This window comes from Nannospalax galili, unplaced genomic scaffold (assembly GCF_000622305.1).
Source record: "Nannospalax galili isolate Female #2095 unplaced genomic scaffold, S.galili_v1.0 scaffold66, whole genome shotgun sequence".
NCBI classification, from domain to species: Eukaryota; Metazoa; Chordata; class Mammalia; order Rodentia; family Spalacidae; genus Nannospalax; species Nannospalax galili.
Window position 1 is genome coordinate 2,281,954 of NW_008356058.1, and position 18,790 is coordinate 2,300,743.

General features: G+C 41.9%; 1 protein-coding gene across 2 annotated transcripts in view; it reads right to left on the bottom strand.

The window, feature by feature from the left end:
• The window catches only part of Opcml (opioid binding protein/cell adhesion molecule like), a 1,193,276-nt gene that overhangs the window by 671,486 nt on the left and 503,000 nt on the right, over positions 1-18,790 (bottom strand). The window contains exon 1 of one of the 2 annotated variants that reach the window (XM_008854175.3): positions 14,978-15,006. The exons of the other annotated variant lie outside the window; for it this stretch is intronic. The gene's annotated coding sequence lies outside the window, so the exon portion shown is untranslated. Of the gene's footprint in view, positions 1-14,977; positions 15,007-18,790 lie in introns of those variants that run through there. 2 annotated transcript variants of the gene reach the window in all.

Here is an 18,790-nt window from a genome sequence, read left to right on the forward strand (position 1 = left end):
GGAAACAAACGACATATGTTGTCCCTCATATGTGGATCCTAGCACCAAATCCTTTTAAATTCCAAGTCCTTTTAATAAGGTGATGCTATACAGCAGTCTCTTCTGCATGAAATACCTACCATCATCATGACTTCAGCTGAGCCTAATTACTAAACATCGTCACAAGTGGGCTTGTTGACGGTTGTGTTCATTCATTAAAGGAGGGCTAAGCAGGGTCATGGACCCTCACCAGAGTATCCAGCCATTCTTCCTAGCCAACTGTATGTAATTTGGCCCTAATCACACATGGCCTCCTGGATTTGGGGCAGGCTAAAGTGTACAATCTGGGGAAGACTAGGAAGAGAAGGCAGGACCCATGCTGGGTAAAGGCTTTCCAGTGTACATACCCTCAGATCATACATACACCACAACAACCCCTCAGTTATCTTGGTAAGTAAGGTCAATAAATTCAATACTTCCCCAGTAAAACTTTAATCAAATATTTGCTTGACATTCAAACCTTAAAAGGGAATAAGCATTGCTTAGCATCCCCAGGAAAAGAAGTCTCACAACAGATGGAAAATTTATTTCTTAATGTTATTATGTCTCATAATTATCAAAAAAAGAAAAAAAAAGAAAATGAGAATGTAAAAGATGTTAAAAGGATATGGGAATGGAGATATTTTCCAAAATTGACAGAAAAAAGTGAGAAAGCCTAGGCAAGTGATGAAGGCCTGTGTAGGTTTGTTATATAAAGGATGAGACAAAAATAACATATAATCTTAATATTTCTATAATCATAGTTTAATCAACTAGTTTAAGGAACAAAATATATATCTGGTCAAGGTTTATCTGAGAATATTTGTTTTTTTTACCCAGGCTTTATCTACAAAGCACATGATAATTGAAAGTACCAGACTAGTAGAACTAACCTTATTGAATATTTAACAGCCAAAGTTTGAGGCCTATACTAATGTGGTCAGAGGGACTTAGAGGGACTTAAAGGTCAGTTTTTGCCCCTTGCCCTCCAAGGTCAACTAAGTTCCAGGGGACTACGGAACATCTCTCAAAATATCCTGTAACTGTGGTGAGTCTCCTTTCCTCTTGTTCAGGGAGGACATGGAGATTCCACAAGATGGACTTGAACCAGTATCCAGTCTACAAAGAGGAGGGTCAATTCAGAGGAAACATCTCATTCATACTTCCAAGTGAAGCCAGTTATGGTTGAGCAGGACCTTTGACTTATGTTCACATAGATGGAACTGGTAAAAGAAAGGAGCCAGGAGCTCCTCCCAAGCCCATGTGACCCCTAAGGAGCAGATCCTCAAATAAACTTAAATGTAAAAAGAAATTGATTTATTTGAGCCAACTGTATGGTCTTAAATACCCAAAAGGAAAATATAACCAAAGAGTAAAGTCATCAGTATATTTCTTTAAGAGTTCAAGGGATTACACTTCCCAGACATTAGCCTTAAGTCTATATAAAAAGTTATTTAGACAATTATTTCTCATTGATGATTTTGTTGCTAACCATAAAGTGCTGTTCAGATGTACGACTTCAAATCTTGGCCTCCAATACTGTGGTGCCCACCTGTAGCTAAGAGACACAACCAGTTATTGTTCTGAAATGATGGATAAATTTGTTTTCTCCCCCTATATATCCCTTTGAGAGGGAACTCACACTAATTCTAACCACTCTAACAGCTATCATATACCTGAAGACAAATCCTGGATCCATCACTCTAGAGTCCAGCCTTGGAAGACAAAAGGAAAAATGAGGAGGAACTCAATAGAGGGATGCTTTTGGATACCCCTGTCAAGAAATTCCAATGGACTCTCATATGAACATTTGAAAATTGCCATGTTCTGACTTTTTTTCTAGTTCTCTGGCTAGAACTTGTAATGCTAATTACTCTTGCCTTTACTTCTCCTTCGCATCCCCTATTCACTATTCTAGGACTTTCTTTTCCCCTTAGAGATATGAGTTGTGCAATTTGGGAGTCTTTTAGATAAACCCACTGAAGGGGTACTCCAGTTGCCTCACCCTGCATCCCTATTCAGCATGGAAGAAGCCAGAATGATAAGAATAAGAGGTAGGAATTGGCTAGGCAGTTAGGGTAAAAAGCATCCAAGGAAAAGTAGCTAGTTTCTTGGCTAAAAGTCAAAATGTCTTTGGGCCTCTTAGTAGCATATTTGGTTCCAAAGGCCAAAAAATGTTGAAAGTATTTGGGAACTTGTATCTAATCCTTAAAAGATTTTAGGGTTACCTCTTCAGAGGAGAGAATTTTAGAGTAACCAAAAGAAAAGCCCCATAAAAATAAATAAATCAAAGAAGAAGAAAGAATACATGAAGTTATCAGAAAAAAGTGATGGGGAGATATGGGAAGAGTTGGAAAGGAGGGAGTGGACATGGATTTGATCAAAACACCTTATATGCATGTATGAAATTCTGAATAAATTATTTATTTAAAAATAAAAAAGGAAAAAAGGAACAATGCATATTACGAACCACGTGGGGAAAGATGGCTGCATTGGGACTGTGTCTGCTTCCTCACACATTCAGCCTCGTTGTATGTCTTACTTCCCACAACAGAACCCATGCCACTGTCCCTCCCATCTCCTTCTTCAGTTCTGTCAGGCGCCATGTTCAGGCGTCAACCTTTCACATTAAAAATGTCTTTTCACTTCAGATCGTGCACCGAGGACAGATCAAGGAGACAGTTCCATCTAAGACCAACGTGGTGAACCCATGATTTATTGGGCTTAGTTTTAGGATCATGGGTGAATGGTTACAGGAATGTGGGTGACTCCAAAACATCTGCATCATGTAATGTGGTAACAACCTTCCAGATGTTGTGTCGTGGAGTATTATGTTCAGTTAACTTTCCACCTTCTACATAGTCTGGTATAGTCCATGATCATGTGTAGCTAGAGGGTAGGAGGCAGTGATGGCTGCAAATACAGGTGCGGGTCCTGCAACCCTTCCCCATCCTACTGGGGCCTGATGACAGCCCCTTTATCATTACAATTGACCTGGCTATCACTGTATTTTCTACTAATTCCATTGCCTTGACCACCAGGCCGAGTATACTGTATGTCACCACAACAACTTGTGCTTCATGGTGGAGATGGACATATTATACCTGGAGGATTTAATTATTTCCTATCACCTATGGTGTTACAGCTATTATAACATGTGAATGCATTGCTCATGTGTTTGTGATGATGCTGGGGTTAAAGAAAGAAACACCTCTTGTGCAGCTAATCATAAAGATAAAGCACTTATGCTGTGGTTTTCTGCCTGGAATCTCTCAAATACCCAGGATTTCTGGTCCTTGGCCTGAAGTACTATTGGAAGGTGGTAGAACTTAGACACAGGTAGCCCAGTGCAAGTTAGGAGGTACCCTTACAAAAGACATTGGGAGCCCCCCCCCACCTCTCCCTCTTCATTCCTGGATCCCATGAAGGGAACAGGCCTTCTTCATGTTTTGTGCCCTGACATATTGAGCCCTCACTGACCCAAAGAACCAGAGTCAGGTGACCACAGACTAAAACCAGAATCCAAAATTAGCCGTTCTTCCTTTTATAGTGTTTTTCTCCAGGTGTTTGCTGCAGTCACAGGAAGCTAACACAACTTACAAGCTTGTACAGTGCATCATTCTTTAATGATGACAATAAATGGCTGTTGAGGTTTTTGTATTTATTATACTATTCCCTTATCATGACTTTAGAATAGACTCCTTCTATTTCTAAAACAAAGTTAATCTTCAGTGGTCTACCAGAAGCAGCCTCATCCCTTCATCCAAGTCATGTTTACTGTGCATCTTAACTGCATCAATGGCCCACCTTTGTGATCGACCTATCGCATCTGGACTTGTGTAACTACCCCATGGTGTTCTTATTAGAATGAAACCACCTAATGGCACAGGTCTCAAACCGTGTCCTTTCGTTACGTGATGAGATACTGTGGTATAGTTGTTTCATAGAAACACATACGTCTTTAAAGTGCAAGAGAAACTGACTTCTGTGAACTCAGGGCATGAAGTTTACTTGAAAGAAAATCAGATAATCTTTGGTTATTTAGTCTGAGTGTTTGACAGTCATTGACTTAAAAGTGAACAGGGAGGGGTGGAAGGAAATAATGCAACATTCATATTGTGAAATTCTCAAAAATTGTGTGTGTGTGTATGTGTGTTTGTGTGTGTGTGTGTGTGTGTGTGTGTGTGTGTTTGTGTGTGGGGTGGGTACAGGAAGGTGAACCAGCCAGTTCACACACATCAACTAAGAGCTGCTGTTGCCAGGGCTAAAGTTGGAGCTTTTGGGTGAAATATAGGATTATGGAAACTTTCATCAGCTGCTTTTATCTTCCAGCCAATATTTCACCTGTTCTGATGAGATGTGTAGTGAGATTCAGAGAGAGAGATAGAATCCTGAATCCTAGTTTTGTGGCTGAATGTCCACAAAGTCTTTTATAAGCCTTTCCACTCTTTGGTTCTCACCTTACTAAATTAAGAAAAAAATAGAATAAGGAGCTTTTGAGTTTACTTCGAAACGTAACACTGCTCTCCTCCCTCTTCGTCTCCCCGTCATCTCCTCTCCCCGTCTTCCCATCTCTTCTCTCCTCCTCTTTCCTCTCCTTTTTCTCCTCCCTTCCTCTCCTCTTCTCCTCCCTTCCCATCCCTTGCAATCTTCTCTTTCTCTTCTTTTTAGCTATAATAGCTTCTAAATGCATTAGTCAGCTTTAAGTCAGTATCTGAGATAATCAACTTATAAAAAGGAAAGGTTAATTTTGGCTTATGGTTTCAGAAAAAGTTTCATCTACGATCACTTGGTCCCTTTGCCTTTGGGCCTATAGGGTAGAACACCACGGCTGAGAGCCTGTGGTAGAGGGAGTCTCTCACCTTATGATGTTTGAGAAGCAGGTAGAGAGAGAATAGAACAGGGTCCTGCTCTCCCCTTGAGGGCATGCCACTGGGTCCCACCTCTGAAAATTTCTACCACCATTCAATAGTAACACAGGTTGGTGACTAAGTCTGGATATTTGGATATGGATAATAGCCACATGGATATTTGGGGAACACTTTTTCAAACTCCAGCACTAAGCTTCTCAGAAGGAAGAAAGATTATTTTCTTAATTGAGGTAAAGAGAGACCACAAAAGCTCTAGAAGGGAATCATTTTCTCCCCTCATTATCACTGAGGTCTCAAAATAAAAGGTTATGCCATGTGACAAGAGCCAAATGTTATTACACAAAGATTCAGTTAGAATAGCAGTGTTCCACTCTTAAAATATACTTCAGTGCCCATGTGCATGCCGGTCTGGATCCTGACTCTCAGGGTAAGGTCACCCTAATAGTAGAGGGAGACTATGGGTGGGAGCAGGCGTGGAGGGGAAAAGTTAGCTGCACTGAAGCTTTGCGGCTCTGCTGTCCCAAGGCAGCTGCAGGGTCCTATGGTGCAGCATGTCAGGGCTTGCCAGATGAGAAAACAGGCTTCCCACTAGGAGAAGACTCAGGTTCAAGACAGTGAGTTCTCATGCAGGATGCTGAAGCAGTCTCAGAACAATTTCAAAGCAAAGCCCTCACGGAGGCCTGGAAGCCTGCACACTGCAGTCCTTACTAAATGCCTGTTGCCTGGGTGACTGGATGCTTGCAGAGATGATAACCCTGCCAAACACCACCTGGATCCAAATTTGCATCAGTCAGCAGAACCACTGTCTCAAGGGGCTGCGGTGGTGGCTTTTTCCAAGGGAGTCTTCCTCCACAAGATCAATTTTGCCATCACTTGTCTTTTGTTGTAGCTGAATTCCCTGTCACGGGGCAGTGGGGTGGTACCGTGGAGCTGAGGAAAGACACGAAGCAAGACTGTCCCGGCTGAACTCAACAAAGAAATAGCCCTCTCTGGGTTAATTTCTTCTTCATTTAAAACTGTGTCCAGAAAATAAATAAATAAATAAATAAATAAATAAAGCCAGGGAATTGCTGGCAGTATCCAGAAAATTCTACCACTTCCTTTAGAGTCTACAGAGCCTAGTCAGGAAAAACTAATCACAGGGAAGCTGTGTTTTGCTTCCTTATAGTAACGTAAGGAAAGAAGGAGGGAAGAAAGGACAAAGTGAGGCAGGCATGCAGAGCTTCGAAGACAGACAGGAAAGGACGTCCTCAACGGGCTCCATTGCACTCCCCATAATAAACTATCATCCCAAAATGAGTGTTCCAATTGAGTTTTGCTGTAAACACTAATATTTCCTTCTCTCTGCTGCTCTCCTCTCAGGAGATCTCATGTATATTTCACTATGTGTCCTGCCTACTATTACACTCATACATCAAAGGATCTGAGGACCAGGAACCTGATTTGGAAAACATTATTCTTTTACAGATTTATCCTCTCATCTTGACCACCTCCTTAGCTGAAAGGGAGACGTTCTCCATAAATTATTTTAATGTGCTGCACAACAGGGATCTTCTCACTTTTTCTTGCAAAGTCTTTTCCAAAAGTGAAATTAAAGAGAGAGCATTGGATTTCATCATTTCTTTCCATCCAATCACACTGACGGACATTAAAAAAAATGGCACAGGAAACAGACAAACAATCAAGGTGGGGATGAGGATTAAAAATCTAAGAATTTCAATGAAATCTTGGAGGGAGTCCCAGAAAGGGACTTGGTTAACTACAAGAAGGGTTTGAGCAACAGCATTTGAATAAGCATGTTAGACATGGATAGAGAACCACCTTTAGTGGCTCTCTTTTAGAGACTGGCCTCTGTTTGACGTTATTCCCAAAGTACATGATGTGTTCATCTCAAAGATACTCAAAGTCTTGAGGGGTGTCCACACTGTCAGGACAGAAGTCATCAAATGCCCCAGCCTCAGACCCCATTGCTACCACATTCCTGGACTTCTTACCTCAGCTGCCTAGCCTCACTTCTAGATCTCACTTCAGCTGAACAGCCACTGACAGGAAGTTCCTGGCTACCCGATGGCCCTTTCAACCTTAAGCCTCATAGGCCCTTGCTATCTCAGAGGATATAGATCAGGTCAACAACATCACCATCTCCTGCTTTATACCTTCTCTCTTAGATCCTAACTGTATTCACAAACAGGCTTGAGAATATTCTCAGAACATTTTAATTTTCAAATGACAGCATCTCACAAAACAGAAGTCCAGAGTTCTCCCTGCCTACAAATCATTCATTTCCAGTCTCACGTTAAGGGTTGGGGCAAAGTGCTTAGCCCAGAATGCAAACCCTCTCCAGTTCCCAGATCTTCATCCCTTGCTTTTCTATAGATGACAGCTTACCAATTTCATATCATTAAGGCTAGGGCTGACTCAGTAGCATTCAAGAACACAGTTACTCTAGACTCTGGCTGCTGGTCAGGTTTGGTCTCTTGCTGTAGAAACCACATGACAGATACCAGTAGTCACTGGTCTGAAGCACCACTACTGTGCTCCAGTCTCCGTCTTGTTAGGCCATATTCCACACCAGCTTCTGGTCAGCAGACTTCTGTGTTGCTCCCGTTACCACTGCAAACAACCAGCCTGTGTCTAGAGAGCTGGTGTCAGACCTCAGACACCACCGTGAGACCCAGCTGTCTGAACAATCTTGTCATCTTTGTATCTGCCTGGTGCCCCTCCCTCTACTGGGCTTGGGTCTTGAGTTCCTTCTGTTTTATTCTAATCATCTACACAGTGCTGTACTGCAGTGGACATCCATGAAGGAAACAGCCCCCCTCCTCCCTGACACTTCTTAGCTGCTTTAAGCTATATGCCTTAATGAGAACAGACAAGCATTCTTAGCTAGGATAGATAACTTGTGTCATGCAAATGGAGAAAGAAGTCACCAAGCAGTGAGTGCCTGGTCCTGGATATCCTCCAGGAATTCCTTCTCCAAGCCTTAAGTTGCACTTGTACAAACCTGGAATGCTGGCCAGTTTCCCATGGAGTCAAAAAGGAGAAAAGCTTTACAGTGCTTACAAAGGTCTGAAAAGACAGATCCCATGTACCCTGGTGGGTTCTCAGCAGCATTGATGCCATCCACACTGTGGGCACCTTTGCACCTAGGCTCATGAAGACAAGACCTCAACAATGACTTGAGCCTTATTTTCTTGCTTGTTTTTTTTTTTCCAGTCTCATTTGCAAACAAAACAAAACGACAAAAACAAACAATAGAACCAAAACCAACAACGATAAAGGTCATTTACAGAGAGGTTTGCGGTCACATATGTGGGACAGATCTTCAAAGCAGTTCCTGAAGTGAGAATTTCCTGGGACTTTTTTTTTTTTAAATCAAGCATGCTAACTAATGGTGAGCAAGTTTGAGCACTTGAATGTGTCAGTCAGGGGAAAGCTGGGGATATTGAAATCTTTGCTTTAAAAAAAGGTTGCCTCAAGCCTCTAACACTGGGGCTTGCTGTGGGGAAGAAAGCCCAAAGCCCAAAGCCCAAAGCGGCAAGTACCCTTGATCCAATGAAGACATAGAAAGCAAAAGGGTAGAAAGTGGGACCAGGACCCTGACCCTTTGTGCAAGGTTGTATGCTTGACAGGGGCAGGAGCATTCATTGCTCAGCTGCAGAAATGATGCATTGCTTGGCTGGTTTCTTAGCTCATTTGTGGAGATTTGCCTCCACCTGGTGGACATATCTTGGTACTGCAATTCACCCATCTCAACTTCCAGGTGTAGACAGATTTCTTTTACAAGTATGGGATGTCACTGTCCAATAGCTAAACAACTTGCAATGCTGAAGGTGGGCTGTCACTCCTAAAAAGCAGAAGTCCTCTTTTCTGTGGGGCTATACCTACAGCTGGTCTCTAGCAGTAGAACAAGGCGGGTAGCCATGGGGGGTGAAGTAGCTGTGGTCTGGATCCCCCTAGCCAGATGTCCTTCCAAGATGGATCATCCACTGGACACTGTCTTTAGCCAAAGGAGGCTCGGAGCACTCAGCAAGGGCTGAATATAGTGACTTTTATTCATAACTTCTTCCACGCAGACGGAGAGAGTCTGCAAGCTGAATGTCTCTCACCTGAAGTCTTTGAGCATAGAACTGGTTGCAATTTCAGGGTTTTTTTTTTTTAATGAAATATTTGCATACACATGGTGAGACATATTCAGGGTGAGACCCAAGTATAAACACAAAATTTGTTTATGCTTCAAATATGCCTTAGATATATAGCCTGATGATAATGTATACAGTATGTATAATAATTTTGTGCACAAAACATTGTTTCAGAGAGTAGAATTTTCTACTCATGGTGTCATATCAGCACTTATAGAAAGCTCCAGATTCCTGGACTAGGGGTGCTCATCTTGTATATATTTCTCTTAATACCAAAGTAAAGCCTGGCTCTAATATTCATGTGTGATAATCTCTCCATGGAGCTCTGTGGTCCATGATACACTCTTATTTGTCTGCAGTTTCCCTAGACTAGGGTCCACCATCCTAGGCCATGTCCTCTCTTGGGGGATCCTCCTAAGAGGATCACCAGGTAGGATGTGTGTGGTTATACATCTTCAAGCACGTGCTCACTGCAAAGCCATGGACATGTGCTCAGTGTGGATGTTTCTCTGATTGAAGTGTCATTCTCTACTCCTACCCCACCTGTCTATTTATTCACATCACAGACAAAGCTTCTTCAGACCCTCCTGTAGCAATTCTGTACTTGCAACAGGGTAGTCTGATTGCCTGTCCCCTGTCTTCTTCCTCTGACCAGATTCCCTATCCCAGACAGCACCCATGCAACTGGAAGGGAAATGCTTTTTCTCTGGACAGAAGAGACCATCTCAGGTCCCTGTCTACCCTGCCCACAGCACTGCCAGCTAAGGAGAGAATCATGGCCACATGCATGAGGAGATGAACAGGATCCCGTCTTGCCTCATGCTGCTTGTGCAAGGCTATAGTAATCCTATCTCATAATCATTTCACAAACAGGACTTTAAGTCACAGCTAGTCCCCAAACAGTGTGACTCACAATAAGACTTAATAGTACTGAAAGAAGCTTTTAAGATATACTAGTCTAGTCTCTCAATTCTATTATAGACAAGCTTGCCCAGGCCTGGAGATGACACTGAACTTGACTGGAGTTCCTTGTTAGTTCAAAGAATCAAATTTAGGGCTCCTGGCTTGGGCCCTGCAGTGTGTTCATTACATCAGGCTGAATACAATTTCCTGCACTGACTACTATATCTAGCAACAGTCAAGCCACACGTCCTGATGAAGCCATGGGATGCCCATGATTCCCTTCATGTGTCAAGTGAGCCTGCCAACTTCTGCTCTACCCTGTCCTATGACCTTATAGTTGTTTTCAGATAATATCTGTGAAAATTAGCTGAAGAGGAAAGCTACCAAACAAAAATGGGAAAAATTGCTAATAAATTATGGCATTTGGCTCTAAGGAATCATCCTTGCTTAGTGTTTCCCTGATGCTGATTTATGGTTTAAAGTACTTTTTAAATTGTACATTTTCAAATACAATGACATATCCTTACTATGACTGGTACCATTTGCCAGATGAGGAGATAGAGGCACAGAAGGCTGAGTCACTGTCCCATGCCCTTGACTTGAACACGGCCTTCTGAATCTAGAATCCAGGCTCTTCCTGTTCAATCTGAGGTTGCCCCTGGGGTCTGAATTAGGAACTCATGAGTCAGACAAGTTTGACTCTGCTGAACTCTTGAGAGGACTCAGGACTGTCCTTTCTCCAAAGAACAAACCTGTGAGTGGAAGGGAACTTGGAAATGTGCTGGTCTGGCTTTCGTATCCTTTCAGATCACACACTGAGAGATGAGGTGATTCTCAGAGACCGTATAGTTCATTTTCTTATGCCCAAAGTGCACCTTGGCTCAGGGGCCAGGCACATGGAGTCATCTCTTGTAGCCTCCATTACTGTCTCATTAGCCCACCATGGTATCATGTTCCCTCTTCCCGGAAGATCAGAGAAATTATCCCTGACTCTGATACAGGTCTGATCCGTCTCCTAGATATGTGCTGTCATTCCTCCTTACAAAATGGGATTCCCTTTGGGAAATATCCATACCATGTTTGTCCTTATGTCAACTCTGTCCCATGGTAAACAGAGAGGTTTAGAGGAGAGTTATCCTCGAAGGAGGGATTATGAGAATGGATAATCTCTTCTCTATATTTTTGGTAGTCTCACCTATAGTATTTATCTTTTGTATGTGTATGCCCATACATATATGTGTATATGTGTGTGTATGTGTGTGTGTATGTGTGTGTGTGTATGTGTGTGTGTTGTGTATATGTGTGTGTGTATGTTGTGTGTGTATGTGTGTGTGTGTATGTGTGTGTATGTGTGTGTGTATGTATATGTCTTATATGCATGTGTATGTGTTCATGTGTGTGTGTATGTGTGTGTGTGTGTGTGTGTGTGTGTGTGTGTGTGTGTGTGTGCTGGCCAGTGGAGAGCAGAAGACAACCTTAGGTGTCATTCCCATTCCTCAGGTGCTATCTACTTTTCTTTTTTAAGATAGTCTCTCACTGGACTGGAACTCACCAAGTAGCCTAGGTTGGTTGTTCAGCAAGCCCCAGGGATTCACCTGTCTTTGCCTGCTCAGAGTTGGGATTACAAACCCCATTTTCTTTTCTTTTTTTTTTTCTGTCTTTTTGAGACAGGGTCTCCTTGTAGCCCCAGCTGTCCTGGAACTCATTATGTAGACCAGGTTGGCCTTCAACTCACAAAGATCTGCCTGCCTCTGCCTCCCAAGTGCTGGGATTAAAGGCCTGTGCCACCACGCCTGGCTCATCTTCTTTTTAAAACATGGTTTCTAGGGATTAAACTTAATTCCTATGTTTGCAAGGTAAGCACTTTACTGACTGAGGCATCTCCCCTGTCTCTATAGTTCTTAATCTTGATAATGAACATACATTTCTATTCTAGAAATAAAATGATGTGCCTATTCTTAGGCCATTTTTCAGGGTGCTATCAGAGCCAAAATTGATTGGAAAAACTTATTTATAGACAGGTATCAAAGGTTGAGAGAAACAAACCATTTAATTCTAAATTTTGCATTGTACCTTGCTAGAGTTTCTTTCGCCAAACTTCTGCTGTCATCCCCCAGGCCTTCTGGCTTATTGAGAGTAGACAGGCAGCTGGGGCAAGGCGACCATGGATGAAGAAACTCTTAAACAATGAGTGGACAATTTGCTCCAAAATTTCCACACAATGTTTTTTTTATCTTTAATTGTTTTGAAAACACCCCCAGTGAGGTGAAACTTCATTCACACATGGGAGGCATAAACCAGAAAGCTTGTTTTACATCATGTGGCGAAGCAGAAAGCAGCTCTTAACCTGTCTGCTGTAACTTTTTCCACTATAATCCCTCATCAAAATTCACAGGCTCTGTTCTCTCAGGGACTTACTACTTAGGCACTGATTTTTGTTCAACACCCTTAGTCAATTACCTGGCACAAACAGCTTATATGTTGTCCCATGTAATGTGAATTTACATGTTCATAGAAGGGCCTGTCAAGATAACTTGATTCAGAGGAGCTATGCTAATGAGAACAAAATTTTTAAGTAAGCTGACTTGGAAATGCTAGAGGTTCTTTTCGGCAGGTAGACATTTTGGCATCCCCTGAATATACATATACACGAATTAGCTCACCTGGCTGACATCTCATTATATTAGGTTAGTCCAGATTCTTTATAGACTCTCTCTCTCTCTCTCTCTCTCTCTCTCTCTCTCTCTCTCTCTCTGTGTGTCTCAGACACAACAATCTTGGGGCCAGGTACCCTAGAAGAAACCAAAGTAACTAAAGAGGGAAATAGCATCAATCAAGACTTTCTCTCAACAAGTAACAAGCTTAAGCTTAGTTCAGAAGCAAAGGTACAAAGAGACAAACAGAATCAAGGGACGCTGCCTACATTAACATAGAATATCATCTGCAGACACATGGACCAAAAGACTTTTGAGATTATCAAATCCAACAACTGAAATTATAGAGGAGATGAACAGTGAAATCTTCTGCAGTATTAGGGAGGAAACAGAACAAGTTTGGGAGCCTGCAAAAGGTATATTTGAATTTTATAAACGCTGTATAATAAGTGGATTAACTTTGGGTAAGTTATTGGAAACTCACAAAACCTATCTTTCTATTACAAAATGAAATTAAAATGTTTAAGTAAAAAATTAACTATAAGGGACTCCAGGCATGGTGGCTCACACCTTTAGTTCCAGCCCTCTGAAGGCAGAGGCAGGTAGAGCTCTGTGAGATGGAGACCAGTTTGGTCTACATAGTGACTCCAAGTTGGGCTGGGACACAGAGTGGGCAATCTGTATTTTTCTAAAGAGTGACAGAGAACTAGAAACAAAATTATTCATACTTTAATACTGTTTCCTCTGCATCTGGCAACAGATTCCTATCAGGATTGCTTGGAGGATTTTTTTTTCCCAAGTGTAAGTGTTATCTCCATTCATGAGACAGTTGGAATCACATGTTTAAGACTGTAGCTGGGGGACAAGGAGCTAGGAGAGGCCTCTGGGTATGTGAACTTGATGCTATGCAGATGTGAGTAGCACACACCATGAGTAGAGCATGAGGTTGTGTGAGAGTCCTATATAGTATAGCACTGTGGATGCACACATGTGCACATGTATGCACACTTCTAGAGGAGACCAATGGTGTTGCCTCCATATCTGCTTCCATGTTGCATGCAGTATCCGGTTCTCTGTAAGTCTGGGAGATATCACAAACACAGAGGCAGAGGTAACAAGATCGTTAACACTCACAAAAACCACGTAAGAACTGTGAAGATAGAACTGCTCAGTCATGGTGGAGACTAATTTGGTAACAAGCTCTGAGGAGGAGGCAGATTCCTGAAGAAGTAGAGTCCACCCACAGTGGCTCTGTAGCTCTAGCTTTGAGAAGGTGAAAAGATGAACAGGAGCCAACCCCCACTCTCTGATAAGTTCCACTTCTAACAAGTAGTGGGAGCTATTTAGTTGGTGTCCTTAGTACATATTAACAATAAATAAAGCTTCAATAAATATGTAAAGCAAAACTAATTTAAATTGACATTGTGCTTGGTGGGGTGAGAGAGAGTCCCTTACACTATAAAGTGATTTAGGATATATTACCTCGGGCATCTGCATTACAAATTTACCTCTCATTACAGCTATGTTAACGGAAAAGGCAGCTTCTCAACAACATTCAAGGCAGAGTTTATTAGCATAAATTTGCATAATAATTAGCTCTCCAGCAAGCAAAGGCAGTTGTGTCTTTCAAACAGACAACTTCCAATGTCAAGTTCTTGTGCTTCACTGCTTGTCCCTGTTCTGTCAAAGGCTCCTGGAACCCCATTGGTGACTTGCTGGTCTTTCTCCCTTTAGGCTCAAGACTTCAGGATCTCAACCTAGCTCCTCTAGAGAGCAAATGAATGCCATCTTCAGAGAGGGACATAAATGGCCAGAAGCCAAATTGGCAGTTCTCCAGCCTGAAGACCAAGGGGATGTGACCTCAAATACTCTCCACTCTCAGGCACTAAAACACTGTGCAAAGAGATGGTGGTGTGTCTGCCTTCTAAAGAGGAGGGTGATCCTTTAGTAATATGGAGTTGATTTTTGGTATGCATAAATTCATGTTGTTTATCAGTGGCTTCCTTTATAATTATGTGTTTGTCTTAGTTAATGTTATAATTAGCTCCCACTCCCTAGACTCCCGCTGGCTGGGTGGTCAGGGCAGGCAGCTGAAAGCACAGAACAGGAATGGCATCAGGGATGGTGCTGAGAAAACCCTCTGATTCCCTACCCTCCTCAGGACCAGGAGCTGAGAGGGAGAGGCCACTCAGTAAGCTTGGGCCTCTTTCTACATACTCAGTGACAGCTGTCAGTGTCCCGAGACATAGGACCAACTCAGTGCCCTCCCTGTAGAGAACATTCTAGGAGGGTCAAATGGAAGACATTTAAAAATATACCCCACAGGTGGTTCATCTATAAAAATAGACTAGGTTGGTGTGTCAGGTGTTGGGTGAAACACACAGCTCACCAGAGATGACGACTTTGTCCCGTCCAAGCAAGGATGAAGTGGAGCAGGAGAGCCAAAGGCTGTAGTGTGCTTCTAGAAGCCAGTGCTGAACTCATAACTTCAAACCCACATATGCATCTAAACATATACAAATAAATATGTATTTCTTACTTATCCTATATATGCAATCATATATGTATAGTTAATAAGTCAAAAAAGCAGTTTGCAGTGCATGTGTAAGAGAGTTACTGTGTAAAATACATAGGCAAGATTCATTTTCATAAGTAGAGTCATGATAAAAAATTCAAACTTATTGAGACATAGGTTTTCTAAAACTCTTATGTTGTCCCTGAGAAATAAAATAGTTGCATATTTAGATACATAAAACAAGACTTGAAGGCTTTCTGATTTCAAGGCACAAATTCTGGGAAAAAGATGGGCCAAGTGCCAGACATGCGAGTTGGGCTAGTTACTTCTAGAAATGGAGTTGTTCAAATGTGAAATGAACATAATGAAATGTTGGGAGTAGATCACCTATATACTGTCTGGCCCATTTTTAAAGCAACAAAGTTCTTATAGATTTGCAAAATATTTGGATACTTCTCTGCCAAAAATATGCAACTATAAACATTGATTCAAAATCTTGAGAACTGAGCACACTTCCTATACACATTCTAAAATCTTGCAAATCTGAAAGGAAATCTTCCCAACACAGTCCATGCTCTCATTTTGAAAGTATGACGTGAACTAGAAGTGATAAACAGTTTCTCAAAGTTGCAGATTTAGTGATCAAAGTCAGAACTGCCTATCCAGAGCAGTTCTATCCTCGAGTCTCCCTATATTGCTAAAAGAACATTGTCTACTTGTTTGTCAGACACAAATGGGATGGGCATGACATAGTTATACAATGGGAAGTTTAAAGCCTGTTGGGGGGCAGGAAGTGACAGTTGGTTAATGGTTCCTGGTTTCCTTCATGGTGATAGCCTTAGTATTCAGAAACTAAAGAGTGGTGGGTGCACACTTTGTGCCTGTATTAAAATCCAGTGAATTGCAGACTTCAAAATGGTGAATTTTATGGTATGAATTATATCTCAATTAAAAAACCCTACTGTGGTAATCACTCAAAATTCTGCTAAAGAGCTTTATATTTGAGGAAGTAAGTAAGAGACTAAACATTTAGAATGATTCAAAAGCAATGACAACATAAGCCCCTGGTGAGTTTTAGGGAGGAGGAAAAGCAGAAAGAGAAAACAGAGGAAGCAGATACAGTTAAGCACAGCAATATGAACTGGCTGTGGATTGGTAGCTGTGGGCTATTGATCAGAGGAGAATTCATTCTCAAATCTTACCCCACTACATGATGATCAACTGTGAAGCAAGACTATGTGGTGCAAAAAGTACTTTGGAGCTACTATATGGTTAGAAATGAGAGAGACAGTCTTCTGACTATTGGAGAAGAGGTAAATGCTAATGGGATGAATTGACTCTCAGAACTGTCCCATCCCAAGAGGTGACAGAGCAGTGTGCACTGCAGTAACTGGGGACGAGTTTCTGCAGTGAGTCTGGGACATTGCCAAATCATCACTCCCAGAGAATCCCTGGGGTTCTAGGCTCCAAATTGTGACTTATAGAGATCTAGCAGGGTTGTGACAGAGGTTTCCCAGTGTAGTATATGTCAGCCCAGACATCAGATGATGAGGCAAGGGTCAGTGTGAAAATATATTATATTTGGAAGTGACTCTAGGTGATAGGTGTGGATGACTGGGAAAGGGGACACCTAGAAGGAATGTGAAAGACCAACATAAGACCTCAGTTAGTTATCATATGGAAGCTGAGGTTTAGGTGAGGCAGAACCTTTCAAAGGAATCAGGGAAGCTGCACCTGTCTGAGGATTGGAGGGAGAAAAATGAATCTTCCATGTCTACTTACCCCCACCTGTCCTGGTTTTACTGTCTCAGGCTCAGGTTAATGTGGAGTGTTCCATCTGTCCTGTAGATACCTACTAAGTTTTAGGTGTAGCCAAGGTGAGATGTTGAGTCTCCATTGCACCTTTGACCAGATGTGACATAGGTACAGGGGCAGGATAGGATGGAATTTTGTAGATGGCAGAGACTAAAGTGAGCAACGCCAAGTTCTCCCCTCCCTCAGTAAGACTCAAGCAACAGGAAACCAAGACCTCACTAGAAAGGGAGGAAATAAGTGGCTTCCCAGCACCATTCAAACTGTTCACTACTGAAATCAAAATAGGTACTTGTCCCACCACTTGCCCATTCACTCACTCTAGAATCTGGATTGTAAGCTCCTTGAGGGTACTCCTGCCTCAGATCATTTGGGCTCTGTGTTCCCAGCATGCAGATCAGCATCTGCCACATAGCGGCTCTCAACAAAGAGCTGGTGGGTATAAAGTGTGGGCATTGTGTGGGGCAGTCATTATGTGTTGGCCTTGACATGCTAACTCTCTACAATGAACCTGACAAGCAATGATAGCAATGGAATAGCAAGTTATTATTCATTGATTCAGACACACTGCATGGATTTTCTATGCATTACCTCACTGAAAACTCACAAAGTCCCTTAAAAGAAGAGCAACTAATCATCATCTTGTTTTGTGAATGAGAAAACAAGCTTAGAATATTGGTCCAAGTTTGTTCAAGTAGTAAGCAGCACAGCTGGAATCAAAAACCAGTTTGGCTTATTCCAAATGCATATTCTTAAATATTAATCCTCTGTCAATCCCATGCCATCTATTCTTTACATGAATGACTTCGGTAAAGGGAATCTCATTCATTATTTGCCAAGATAGCTTGTTCAGTCTTTAGAGAGCCCTGGGGGCCATACAGAATAAGTCAATCCACATTACTTTCTCTCAATATGCAAATCTACTTAAAACATCTATATCTTTCTAGGCCTCATTTCAAATGACAATTTTTCATTTTTCTAAGACCACCTAGGAAAGGAGCTGTTTCAATTCCCTGACATCTGGTCTTGGATGTCATATCTGAGATTCATACATGAATTATGAGCTGGACACAAAGGCCTCCAATATCTTTTCCAGTTCAAATATTATATTGTTCTGGTACTAGTAAAATGGTTACCCCACTCAACTTGGGACGCTTGAAGGAGTAGGGTTTAGGTAAAGGACTTAAGTTTATTTCTGGTTTTACTTATTACAATAAATATTGCTGTGGATTCAAGTCCCTTGATAGGGAGAAGAAAGCTTGCCCCTTAGGCAGCATGGAGCACCTATAAACTTTCAAGGTCAACTGTTAGAGATCTTCAATCCAGCTCCCAGGAAGAAGGAAACAGAGAACTGATGTAGTAGTTTTCCTGTTCCTGTGATGAAAATTTCCTAACAAGGACAGCTTAAGGAAAAAAGGACTTATTTTGGCTCACAGTTCAAGGTTATAGTCCATCATGGTATGAAAGTTACAGCTCTAGGAACTTCAGAGAGCTGGTCACATTATACCTGCAACCAGGAAGCAGAGAGTTATGATTTCTTGCACTCAGTCCACTTTCTCCTCCTTATATAGTGTAGAATCCCAGATCAGGGCAATGGTGATCTACACAGTGGGAGGGGTTTTCCATCTCTACTAACCTAATGAAGATAATCTCCTCAGGAATGTCCAGAGGCCTATCTCCTAGGTGATTGTAGAGTTCATCAAGTTAACTATTGAGATTAACCATTACACCTGGGGATAGTGGGGAACTTTCAACAGTCAACCAATATAATTGATCCCCTGGGCTCTCTGGTGGAGAACAAGTTCAGATAGCAAGTGATAGGATGTTCTCACTATCCCTCTTCTAACTCATTTATTTACTCTTGCAAAAACACTA